General features: G+C 44.7%; 1 pseudogene; it reads left to right on the forward strand.

Moving 5' to 3' along the window:
• Nucleotides 1–742: 742 nt before the first annotated feature.
• LOC134337199 (immunoglobulin lambda-1 light chain-like) overlaps nucleotides 743–14,196 on the forward strand; it is a 52,203-nt pseudogene continuing 38,749 nt past the window's right edge.

A 14,196-nucleotide genomic window follows, 5' to 3' on the forward strand; every position in this document is an offset into this window, starting at 1 on the left:
TACACTGCGACAATAATTGAGGGGCTTCCACACCCAGTCCGGCTTCTCCCTCTCCAGTAGCGGGACAACGCTAAACTGGGGTCATATAGGTTACATTTCACATTAAAATAAACGTTATTCACACTGAAAAAAAGCATTTACAAGAATAAACCTTTCAATTCTTACATTCATAGTCAATACTTTCCGCACTGATCTAAATCTTCACAGTTAGAACGAATTCAAACCCTCAAACTGCCAAAGTGGGTTTGAACTCCATGACTGAATGACTGATGTGGGAACAGGAAGCCTGCACTGCTCTATCACAAAGCAGATAAGATCTGCAGATGCTGGAAATCCAAGCAACACACACGAAATGCTGGAGGAACTCAGCAGGCCAAGCAGCATCAATGGAAAACAGTCCAGTCGACTTCTCGGGCCAAGATCCTTCTACAGCCTGCTCTGTCCTGCCCTGTTGTCACTGGAGTTGTGAGGGGCATCTGTGGACCGAAGGTAGGAATCAGGGAAATGAAGGCAGAGTTTGGGAAATGTCAGACAATGAATGACTTTTTCATTCACAAATTGTTTTTAACGGATCAGTCAGTTGCTAACAATGTCGCCGCCTCAATCCGATGGTACGTGACAGCATATGGGAGGGTTTCCGATCCCCGCTCTGGTTGGTCAGTGTCAGTCACTCTGATTTGCATCGAATCCCTCCCCGGTGTGAATGGCTCTGTAACTGGGCTCCATTGGCAGCGGCGGCCAGTCAGTCACAGATCCACCGACAGACAGGAGGCAGGAAGCTGACGGGCAGCAACGATGCGGACGCTGTGCTTTTTCTGGTCTCTGGCAGTGTGGCTGGGCTGTAAGTACAGGCAGTGGTTGCTGAGGTGGGTCTTGGGATCACATTAAAGAGTCAATAGTTAAAGTTGAATTTCTGATTTTGACAGCTGGAGAGTCCCAGAATCTGACTCAGCCTCCGACCGTGTCGGTGAGTCCAGGAGCCACGGCCACGCTGAATTGTAACATCAGAACGAAGGACAGCTTCGATGTAAAATGGTACAAGCAGACACCGGGAAAAGCCCCACAATGGATCCTGTACTACCATCAATCGCTCGGCGCCCCGACCTACGGGCCTGGGTTTAGCAGCGACCGTTTCACGTCGACAGTCAACAGCACCGGCACCGTTTACCAGTTAAACATAAAAAAACGTGGAGATGAATGACGCTGCCATCTATTACTGCGCAAAGATGTTTTCAACGGGTAGTAGCGACTTGTCACAGTGAGAGAGGGTAAAACAAACACTGGGGTCGGAAACATGATACACTTCATATCTTTATATCGAATGAAAACATTCTCATTATTCACTCTTCATAAATTCATTTTAATTTTACCTTTTAGACAGTATTTTCCAATGTCAATCTTGTGATATTTAGAAAGCTTCCGAATCCCGTCGCTCACTGTCGAGTGTTTGATGTCGTTTAATGTCAGTCTGGAGATGTGGCTGTGAATTCACCCACTCCAGCCTCTCAGATCGGGACGGTCGGGACGCGTGAAATCTGGTTTCATGCTGACACGGGAACGTGTGGCCGTGTTTTCTGCCTGATTACAGGGTTCTGGGTAATTGTATGGCCTGAAGCCCGGAATTTCACACTGTGTTGGTGTTGGTGTTCGGCCCAGGGACCAAGCTCTTTGTTACAGGTAAGCGTCCGATAAATATTTCCTGCGGTGACCACGGCATTATTACGGTCACCTGTCAATTAGGACGTTTTAAATTATAATTTCCTAGCGAACTTTACAATGAAAATGTTGATTTACAATCTAATCAAGTTCGTGTACAACGTCAGTTTTACTCGATAGAGTTGGGTTCGGTGAATTGTTTCCGTATTTTAATGAAGCATTTCTCTTTTCCGTTGTATTTTCGGATAAACCATGATTCGGACAAACTTTCTGTTCATTCGTTTTACTTCTGCTCTAGTTTTAGTTTGTCTGTTTTTGTGTTGGTTTAATTGGAACGAACTTGAAGGGATCCATCTTCCTAAAGTGGGGCCAAGGTTTTCAGTGGAGACACGGGCATTGCCGGCTGAAGACAGCCCATAGTTGTCAACACAGCAGAACGACAAGTTTCAAGTTATTAATTCGAACTTTCCAGCGAAACGTCCTGCCCTCCCTGTGAGGGTGGAACTCTCCTCCAGCACCCATCCGTTAAAGGACCCTCTCCCACTGCCAGCCCTTGCCTTCTCTCTCCTGCCACCGATTCACGTGAGAGCTGCTCCGTCCCAGGAACCGTTGCTCATCGATCCCGGTCACTACACCGACTATGGCCGGTGCTCCGATTCTGCGGAGAATCCAGCCTCCCGCCCCCATGTGAGTGGGAGCCGAATCGTTCGACATTATCACAGATCACAGAGCGGTCTTACCCTGACCCGCTCCATGGAGCTCAGGACCGCGCATTTAGTGTCCTCGCCCACTGGGGCAGAGCAGATTGTAACATATATATTCTCATTAATGATGGGTGGGAGGGCCGGAGGGAAGAGGAGGAATGTGTCACTGATGGCATCGAGAGTGGGCACATTAAACTACTCTGGGGCGCTTTGATGCCAGTGTGTCTCTCAACTCCGTGAATGACTCAGAGACTAACAGCCTCACCGGTTGCAGTAGATTTCTAGTTTTTCCGTGTTGACCTTCATGCACCGTCCTCCATGGGCACTGTCTTGTCCCTTGCTGAGACTCTGGGCTCAACTCAATGAAGTTGAAACCTTTTAATTACGCTTCTGTCAATCTGTGAAGAGACAAGAGCTCGTCTGTGACTTGAAACACGTTTTCTCTTGTTCCCGTTGCAGATCGGCAGCTCCCAGACCCTTACTTGGGCCGTCAGCCGAGGAGATCTCCGCTAAAGGATCGGGCACCTTAGTTTGCCTGGTCAGTAAATTGTCGATCGGCTTCCCTGTCGTCAGCTGGACAGTGAACGACAGTCCGACGAGCAGTGAGGTGCAAACCAGCGGGATGACTCAGAACGCGGACAAAACCTTCAGTCTCAGCAGCTACCTGACGGTGCCCGGCGCAGACTGGAGCAGTGGGAAGAGGTACTCCTGCTCAGTTCAACAAGGAGCAGCCTCGACAATATCTGCAACAGTCACACAGTCCAGCTGCTAAACAGAGCGCGGCTTCGGCCTTGTTTGTTCCCGATTAACGGGAGATCATGACCTTGTATCTTTCACCTCTACCTCTCTCACTCGCTCTTCACTGTACTTCCCTTCTGTTCCGCTCTCTGTAGTTTCCACTTCGATGTTGGAATATTTGTACCCGAGGCTGATTTTGATCTTGTTCCGACTGAGAGGGTTCACGGTGATAGAGTGGACAGTTACTTGTCTTCTGGACATTTCAGGCGGTATTTGGTTTTCTCTTGCACCGGTGTTGGATTAATTAGAATGATTAATAAATGTTTTGTGATTCGTCATCAGGATCAGACTGACCGACGGTTACTAATTACCAATAAATATGTTCAGTGCAGGAACGATTCCCGTGTGTGCTTTCGTCATCTTTCGTGTTTTTCCAATTCTGACACTGAGTGGGAAGAGCGAAGAGGGAGGAGATTCGTCTCTCGGCTCTGGTTCGTGACCTGGCTTGGTGAAATTTAGGAAATCTGTGCGGCAGCCTAGGACACCGAATATCAACAAAGAAGGGAAGGAAGTTCCATTGCTGAGAATCAGGGTCAGGGTGATGGGTTGACTGGAAGGCTGCGATGTAAAATTAGAACGAAACAGTTGGTTTTGGGAAGGTTAATACAGGAAATCGTGAGAGGCCCCTTGGGTAAGAGTGACCATAATATGGTGGAATTCTTCATTAAGATGGAGAGTGACATAGTTAATTCAGAAACAAAGGTTCTGAACTTAAGTAAGGGTAACTTTGAAGGTATGAGACGTGAATTAGTTAAGATAGGCTGGCAAATGACACTTAAAGGGTTGACGGTGGATATGCAATGGCAAGCATTTAAAGATCGCATGGATGAACTACAACAATTGTTCATCCCAGTTTGGCAAAAGAATAAATCAAGGAAGGTAGTGCACCCGTGGCTGACAAGGGAAATTAGGGATAGTATCAATTCCAAAGAAGAAGCATACAAATTAGCCAGAAAAAGTGGCTCACCTGAGGACTGGGAGAAATTCAGAGTTCAGCAGAGGGGGACAAAGGGCTTAATTAGGAAGGGGATAAAAGTTTATGAGAGAAAACTGGCAGGGAATATAAAAACTGACTGTAAAAGCTTTTATAGATATGCGAAAAGAAAAAGATTGGTTAAGACAAATGTAGAATGCCGACAGACAGAAACAGGTGAATTGATTATGGGGGGCAAGGACATGGGGACAGAGGGTCTGGTGAGATGGAGGAACTGAGGGAAATACATGTCAGTAGGGAAGTGGTGTTAGGTAAATTGAAGGGATTAAAGACAGGTAAATCCCCAGGGCCAGATGGTCTGCATCCCAGAGTGCTTAAGGAAGTAGCTCAAGAAATAGTGGATGCATTAGCGATAATTTTTCAAAACTCTTTAGATTCTGGACTGTTCCTGAGGATTGGAGGGTGGCTAATGTAACCCCACTTTTTAAAAAAGGAGGGAGAGAGAAACCAGAGAATTATAGACCAGTTAGCCTAACTTTGGTGGTGGGGAAACTGCTAGAGTCAGTTATCAAAGATGTGATAACAGCACATTTGGAAAACGGTGAAAACATCGGACAAAGTCAGCATGGATTTGTGAAAGGAAAATCATGTCTGATGAATCTCATAGAATTTTTTGAGGATGTAACTAGTAGACTGGATAGGGGAGAACTATAGAATTATTGGATGTGGTATATTTGGATTTTCAAAAGGCTTTTGACAAGGTCCCACACAGGAGATTAGTGTGCAAATTTAAAGCACACAGTATTGGGGGTAAGGTATTGACGGGGATAGAGAATTGGTTGGCAGACAGGAAGCAAAGAGTGGGAATTAATGGGACCTTTTCAGAATGGCAGGCAGTGACTAGTGGGGTACCGCAAGGCTCAGTGCTGGGACCCCAGTTGTTTACAATATATATTAATGACTTGGATGAGGGAATTAAATGCAGCATCTCCAAGTTTGCAGATGACACAAAGCTGGGTGGCAGTGTTAGCAGTGAGGAGGATGCTAAGAGGATGCAGGGTGACTTGGATAGGTTGGGTGAGTGGGCAAATTCATGGCAGATGCAATTTAATGTGGATAAATGTGAAGTTATCCACTTTGGTGGCAAAAACAGGAAAACAGATTATTATCTGAATGGTGGCCAATTATGAAAAGGGGAGGTGCAACGCGACCTGGGTGTCATTATACACCAGTCATTGAAAGTGGGCATGCAGGTACAGCAGGCGGTGAAAAAGGCGAATGGTATGCCGGCATTTATAGCAAGAGGATTCGAGTACAGGAGCAGGGAGGTACTACTGCAGTTGTACAAGGCCTTAGTAAGACGACTCCTGGAGTATTGTGTGCAATTTTGGTCCCCTAATCTGAGGAAAGACATCCTTGCCATAGAAGGCGTACAATGAAGGTTCACCAGATTGATTCCTGGGATGGCAGGACTTTCATATGATGAAAGACTGGATGAACCAGGCTTATACTCATTGGAATTTAGAAGATTGAGGGGGGATCTCATTGAAACATATAAAATCCTAAAGGGATTGGACAGGCTATATGCAGGAAGATTGTTCCCAATGTTGGGAAAGTCCAGAATGAGGGGTCAGAGTTTAAGGATAAAGGGAAAGGCTTTTAGGACCAAGAATAGGAAAAACTTCTTCACACAGAGAGTGGTGAATCTGTGGAATTCTCTGCCACAGGAAACAGTTGAGGCTAGTTCATTGGCTATATTTAAGAGGGAGTTAGATATGGCCCTTGTGGCTAAAGGGATCGGGGGTATGGAGGGAAGGCTGGTACAGGGTTCTAAGTTGGATGATCAGCCATGATCATACTGAATGGTGGTGCAGGCTCAAAGGGCTGAATGGCCTACTCCTGCACATATTTTCTATGTTTCTATGTTTAAATGAACATAATCGTAACTGCAATTTTCCTGGCTCCTGGGATTTTCAACATTCAACAGGTTTCAATGAGATTTTACACACACACACACACACACACACACACACACACACCACCTCCATTCCTCAAAACTCCAGCAAGTAGAGGTCCAGACCCGTCAAACATGAATCATATGTCAACCCATTCATTCTTGAGATTATTCTCATGAACCGCACCCCCTCCAATGTCAGCATATAATTTTCTGGATAAAGGACACTAAACTGCTCACAATATTCCTCTTGCAGTATGACCAATGTCTTATAAAGCCACAGCATTACAACCTACAAGTTAATCTTTTGGGATTCCTGTTCTAAGATCCCAGGTCTCTTTGCACATCTAAATTCTGAATTTGTTCCCTGTTAGGAAAATAGTCCACAGAAGTGTATGACCATATACATCCCTGAACTGTATTCCATCTGTTACTTCTTTGCCCATTCTCCTAATCTGTCCCAGTCCTTCTCCATACTGTATGCATCCTCAACCGCAACTGCCCCTCCACCTATTATTGTATCATCTACAAACTTGGCTATAAAGCTATCTATTCCATCTTCTAAAGCATTGACATATAATGTGAAAAGATGTGGTCCCAACACTGAATCCTGCAGAACAACACTGGTCACCAGCAGTCAGCCACTAAAGGTGCCCTTTATTCTCCCTCTTTGTCTTCTGCCAGTGTACCAAAGTTCTGTCCATGCTAGTATCTGTCCTGTAATACTATGGGATCTTATGTTGTTTATCAGCCTCATGTGCGGCACCTTCTTGAACTCTTCTGAAAATCCAACTGAAAAACTTTCCATCACTCTCTCTTGTCCATCCTACCTGTTATTTCTTCAAAGAATTTGAACAGATTTCACAGGCAAGATTTCCCTTTTAGGAAACCATGCTGACTTTGGTCTATTTAATCAAGTGTCTCCAAGTACCCGAAACTCATATTTAATAATGGACTGTAACATCTTCCCAATCTCTAAAGTCAGATTGACTGGCCTATAATTTCCTGTTATTTGCATCCTGCTTAGTGGAGTAACATTTGTAATTTTCCGGTCTTCCAAAACCATTACATTTCCAATGATTCTTGAAGGATTACTACTAATGCCTCAACTCAATGATCTTCTCACCTACCTCCTTCAGAAACCTGGGTTGTCGTCCATCTGGTCCAGGTGTCTTATCTATCAGGTCCAGGTAGCTTATCTGAATACAGCAATCTGTGTTTCTGTTGAAAGGAGGACTGGTGAGATCTCATCTGCTGTACTGAAAATACTCTTCGCAGTTTCTTTAGCATTTGCCTGTTTTTAATGAGGCCAAGTTGCTAGCTCGAAGCTCAATGCAGCACGGATGTAAAGTGTGCAAGGAGCCGGCTGGATTCAAACCAGAGTCCACTCACCTTGAAGTCCGGTACAGATGCTATTACATCATCAGCTGGCTAGCTGGAAGCAGGAACACTCATTTCTCTCTCATTTCTCCCCTTTTAGTGGATTCAGTACTCTGATGTGTAGGTCATCTTGTGAGGGAAAGTGAGGCCTGTATCCACCAGAATTTTTAAGGCTGAAAGGGAAATAGGATCATCATCTCTGGAGGGATCTCGTCTGGGTGACTATGGACAGGATGTTTCCTCGTGTAGGAGCATCTAGAACAATGTGTTAGTGTTTAAAAATTCAGGGGCTGGCTATTTAGGACAGATGTGAATCAATATTTGCTTCTCTGTCAGAGAACCACAAACCTTGGGAACTCATTTTCTCCGAGGCTGTGGAAGCAGAATCAAATCACATTGTAAAATTGGTAAGAGGGTGAAAAGTTATTGGAACATGGAGTAATGGGGCTTTAAGGTTACAGCAAGATCAGCCATAATGTGATTGAATGGCAGAGCAGGTTCAAAGGGCTGAGCAATCTACTTCCTCTCCTAAATCAATGTTCATAAGGAAATCTACCTACTTGCTATCATGACACATCACTGACTGTAAGACCTCACCTTACTGAGCAACACTGGACCTCACTTCATCATTGCCATCCTTTGGACCATTCTGAGCCATTCTATCTTTGTTCCATAGATAGGCAGCTCAGTGCCAGCTCAGATCTGATTGGCAATAATGTGTAGAATCTTCCTTCCATCACAAGTAAAAGAATTAAATGACTCCATCTTTAGTGGAGTTGTCAGGAGCTGTCCAGATGATTTAATATCTACAATACTGAATCCAAGTTAGGCTGCATCATCGCCTGGAGGAAGGGTTTTCCTTTCTGAGTGCTCCCTCATTCATTGTGTGGATTGGGATCCCAGGTTTGATTTGCCACAACACAGACATTGCTGCCCGAGGTTCCTGAGGGAAAAACATATTCAACCAATAACCGTGATGCAATGGTCAAGACCCATCAATCCCATCAGAGAAATCTCACACCAGCTTCTTCTCAGTTCATATCTCAGCATCTCTACAGGAGGAAAATAGTTATCATTTGTCATAATTTCACACTGAAAGGATGCCAGTGATCAAATATTACAGCAGAAACTGTGGAATTTTTATTTAAGTAAACACCTAATGAGGCTATTCAGCCCATTAGGTCCATATGCCCTCCCAATAGAGTAACCCCATTGATGCCAGTTCCATTTTACTCACACATGCCATCAAATGTCCTTTGATTCTTTCGTTGCTTCTTTGCAATAAGGTGCAATTTACAGTAGCATATCTGCACTGTACAAGGAAAGCAGAAGCTCAGTGGAAAACTCAGTGGTCACAGAGAGAACATACAAATTTCAAATGGACAAGCTCAGAACCAGATCCAGGTCGCTGAAGCTGTGAGATATCAGCACTGTCTGAAATGCGTCTCAGGCTACCTTAGCATCCTAGTGTCTATCCTCCCAATGCATAGCCCACTGCTTCTGTAGGAAGTAAATGGGAATAAGGGGGAACCACGGCAGCTCTGGGACTGGTGACTCAGTTCTACTCTGTATCATTTTGCCAAAAGCAGTTGCAGACCAAACTATGATCTGATCAATTGTGGGACAACAATTGGAGAGTCAGTGAGGCAGAGAAATAACAGCAGATTTATTCTAACCCACTCTGGAACAGACTGCTGAGAACAGACTACACAGCTGGTTATACCCAATGTCACTCATTATCCTGAACAGTTTCTTTGTCATCTCAGCTATAGATACTGGAAACTCCAGCCCAACATCACTGTACAAGTATATACATGATACAAATTTTGGACGGTTGAGAAGGCAGCCCATCAGGAATGCCTTCTCTTAATAAAGAAGGGCAACAAATTCTGTCCTTGCCAGCATTACATACATCACTTCCATTGATACAATTGAGATGCCCCATCAGGATCCACTGATTAATTGTCCAACTCTACTTGCCCTAATTTAATACCTTGTCTCTAATTTAAAATTCTGACTATTTGTGTCATGTGCCTCTATCTCTATTTCTCTGTCTGCTCTTTTAGCTTTCTACTTGTAATTCTTCAGTGCATTTGCCATGCCCCCAACTGCCTTGTCATAAAGACATGCAAAATTTTTATAATTTTCACATAAACCTCTTGTCATTCTCTTCATCCCCCTGCCTCTGTATTTTTTTATATATAGGTCCAATGCTTTGATATTCCAAATATTCCTTCTGAAGCTTGGTATACATTTTGACTGACTAGAGCTCTGTTTGATTACAAAATGGAAAATTCTGAAGATCAGTTCCTGGTGCAGTCTATAATTTGGTTTTAGCCCCTTGATTTCCTTCTTTTGGAGGAAAACTTATTTAAAGGATTATAGTAGCAGTTCTTAAAGCTATTTTGTGCTGCAAGGTCATTCAGATGTCAAAGACTGGTGGAAGGTAATGAAATAATTCTCCAGTGGGACAATTCTCCTGAATGAAGCTCCAGCACACTGCATCATTGACATTTGTCAATGATCACCTACTGGATAATGCAAACCCAGGTCATAAATCAGTGAATCCATCATATCTCAAGTAGAAAAAAAATGGAGATATTTAGATTCTGTGATGATAGGAAAGAAACAGAAATGGTGCATATTTGCCTCCACTACGAACTCTGGCAGTATATTCTAGGCATTCACAATTCTTTGTGGAAGCATATGCCCTGCAAATCTCCATTCAACTTAGCCCCTTCAACTTAAATGAATGCCCTTGAGTATCAGACACTTTTACCATGGGAAAATATATCAGAGTTATTCAATCCCTCCTTATCCCACCTGCCGTAAACTTTATGCAGCATCCTGGTAAACCTCTTCTGCACCCTCTCTGTACCCTCCCCATCCTTCCTATATTGGGATGACCAGAACTGAATGCAATAAATAGGACAATGGATTTAAGGGAGATGTATGTCATTGATGACAGCCATCACTGAGTGTGTAGACTTACATAACAACATATGTCTATGCAATAATCATTTATTGAGATGTACAGACCAACAACATCCGTGTGTGCTACCTGTTTCAGAATGGATCAATTGATTGCAGTAACTACAACCAGCTTCCCTGCTTCAGATTACAAGTTAAAGCTCAGCCGGGACATCCACACTCCTGCTCTCTGTCAGTGACCCTGATTGCTGGCTGTGTGAGGAGGGCAGCACTGGGCCAAATGGGTTCACTTGCTCTTGTCTGCCACACCCACTGTCTGGATTCCCATGGGAAGAGGGGTCACTGGGTCAGTGAGACTGATGCTCCTGATGCTCTCAGAGAAAGAGGGAAAATTGAAGCACACAAAGATTAAAGCTGAGTGTTTTAACTTTGGGCAGTGGTGGAAAATTCCCTTCTTCTATTCAACTACACCCTGTTGGGCTTTATTAGAGTTAACAGCTAATCCTGGGCTTGTCTAAAAAATGACAGTGTTGAGACCAGGTTTTGGAAACCATAGCATATCCATGTTCATAGATGAAATTTTGGACCAAAACAAGGTCACCCGGTAAAGGGCAGCCACACTTCCTGTTCCCAACACCAAGAATAGAATTTGCTCTAGTTTGATCAACATCGAAGAAGTTATGTCGATGTATGAACTATTTCAGAGCATTGAATTTTGACCCATTCTCAGCATTGCACTCATGAAGGTTTGCTTGATGTGCAACAAACACAGCTGAGAATGGGAGAACTGTATAATAGCCCATATTGACCATGGGCACTCACAGGATATTTCAGGATAGTTTCTCGGTCTGGTTTCTTATGATTAATGCTGTGCCTCGAGGGATAGTGCTGGACCCATTGACGTTTGTCATCCATATCAACAATTTGAATAAGAACATACAAGACATGATCAATAGTAAATAATGAAGAATATCATTAACAATTGCAGGGGCAGGTCGATCAGCTGGGGAAGTGAGATGAGGAGTGTCAAATTGAGTTTAATTTGGATAAATGCAAGGCATTGCATTTTGCAGGATCAAATCTAGGTCGAATTTTCACATGAATATGGAGTGATGGTGAAGAGAGGTACCTTGGAGTGCAAGTACAAGCTTAACTGAAAGTGGAGTCACAGGGAGACTGGGTGGTAAAGGCGGCTTTTGGCACATTGGACTTCATCAGTCACAGCAATGAGTAGAACAGTTGGGAGGCCAGAGTGTGGTTGTACGGGATGTTGCAATGGTCACACTTGGTGTATAATGTTCAATGTTGTTTGCCCTGCTGTTGGAAAGATATTATTAAACTGGAAAGAATGCAGTTACTGGCAAGATTTACAAGTTGCCAGGACTTAAGGGACTGAGTTATAGGGAGAGGTTAGTCAGGTTGGTGCTGATAACAGACAGGTTATCAGCACCATGAAGGGATAGTATAGGATGAATGCACTCAGTATTTTTTCAATGTTTTGGGGAATTAAGCACAAGAGTACATAGATTTAAGTTCAGAGGGAACACCTTACATGACCGAGGTGGGGCCCATCACCAACAGTGCTGAGGCAGCCTACAGAGAGGAATTGGAAGAGGTCGAGACTGTTGCTTGGTGAATAACCTCTTCTGAAATGTCAGCAAGACAAAGAAGATGATCAATTTCAGCAGAACTCGTACATCTCATTGACACTGGTGGCACAGCAGTGGAAACTGCAAGCAGTTTCAAACTCCTGGGAGACCACATCAAACACTTGGTCCAAGAACACATCCTACGCAGTCACAACCCTCATAAACACCTCTACTTTCTGAAGAGGCAATTGAGAGCTGGACTTTGCACATCCATACTCACGTCATCCAGCATACCCACCATCAATGACATATACACAGAAAGGTGCCAGAAAAGGGCCAGTAATATCATAAATGATCCCAGCCACCCTCCCCATGGACAGTTTGTCCCGCTCCCATTAGGGAGGAGCTACATGACATCCATACCAACACCACCAGACTCAAAAGCAGTCACTTTCTCCAAGCAGGAAGATGGATCTGTCATAAGGAGGTGGCTGGGAATGGACCCAAGTGCAAGACACAGACACTGAAGTACTAGGGACAGGAGTAGGATACAGGGCGATGGCAAGGACATGGACAGGAAAACCAGGAACCTGGAACAGGACTGGACAAGAGAGCTAGAAGCCCAGGCTTGGAGTCCGAGCCAGAGACTGGACAAGGACCCAGTACCTGGGTCTTGTCTCTGGCTCGGACCCCAGAACTAGGCAAGGGCGGGGCTTGGCAGGCAGGCAGGACGAGGCTGGAGTCTTCAGGCTTGAGGCTAGTGTCTAGAGACTTGAGGCGAGGCTTGGCAGGAGGCAGGAGGCTGGAGTCTTCAAACTTGAGGCTAGAGGCTAGAGACGAGGCAAGGCTTGGCAGGAGGCAGGAGGCTGGAGTCTTCAGGCTTGAGGCTAGGCAGGAGGCTGGAGTCTTCAGGCTTAAGGCTAGGCAGGAGGCTGGAGTCTTCAGGCTTGAGGCTAGGCAGGCTCCTCCTGGGCAGAGTGCGGTTCACCTGGGCAGGGCGCAGATCACCACCCGACAGAGGCAAAGGACAGGAAGGGACAGAACCAACCGCAGGTAACGGCAAGACGGTCTGGCTTAACTGGGTGGTGGCAAGGGACAGGAAGGGAGCTAGGTACAGGGTGGCTCCAGGACAAGACTGCAGGCGAGATGAGGCGAGAGTTACCAGCAAGACAAGGCAAGGCTTCAGGCAATGCAAGGCGAGACGAGAACTTCAGGTGAGGCAAGAGTTACTGGCAAGACAAGGCAAGGCTTCTGGCAAACCAAGGCGAGACGAGAACTTCAGGTGAGGCGAGAGTTACCAGCAAGACAAGGCCGGGCTTCAGGCAAGGAAACAGAAGGCAGAGGAAGGGATACAAGGAGTAAGGACAAGAACAATCCAGCAGCCACGCACTGGTCTTTGAAGGTATTTATGCAGCCTGCCCAAACGAGCATCAGCTGCCTCAATTAAAGCTCAACAAGAATAGAAACAGGGTAGACAGTAAAACCTGGAGCAAGGGTCAATGGACCGGACCGTGAACCGGAATACGGACTTCACGGACCGGACCATGACAGGATCAACCCCTCTATCCACTGAATCAACCACTACTTTATTATTTCTTGTCAGTCACCTTATGTACAGCCTGGTATCACTTTATTGACAGACAATCAATCAATCAATGTATATAAGCTATCTTACGTATTTATACTAATTGTGATTTTCAATTATTATTACTGTGTTATTTATCTTATGAGGGGCACTTGTGCTGCATCAGATCCAGAGTAACAATTCTTGTGTTTGCCTTTACACTTGTGTACAGGAAATGATACTAAACAATCTTGAATCATGAATCTTTAAACTTGAGAGGTAACCTTTTTTACACACAAAGTATGGCATCTTCCTGAAATGCACTGTCAGAGGAAGGGGTTGATACATGTACACCAACGAATTTTAAAAGACAGTTGGACAGGAAAATGGATTGGAAATGTTTAGAATGTAAAGGACCGAACAATGTCAACTGGGACAAACTTGGATGGAGATCTTGGTTGGCATGGACCAGTTAGGACAAAGAGTCAGATACTGTGTTGTATAACTTGGTGAACTTTATATATCCAGGATACCTCATCTTCGACATTTTGATGTCTTCCAACTGCCTGGTCCCGACTGGCATTTTGGTACCATGGATCTTCTCGTTCACATGATACTGAAGTAACCATATACAGTACGCAACATGGCTATGAAAACAGATCAGATGATGGAATCCTCGAGCGAGT

The sequence above is a fragment of the Mobula hypostoma genome, chromosome 24, assembly GCF_963921235.1.
Source record: "Mobula hypostoma chromosome 24, sMobHyp1.1, whole genome shotgun sequence".
In the NCBI taxonomy this organism is placed as follows: domain Eukaryota; kingdom Metazoa; phylum Chordata; class Chondrichthyes; order Myliobatiformes; family Myliobatidae; genus Mobula; species Mobula hypostoma.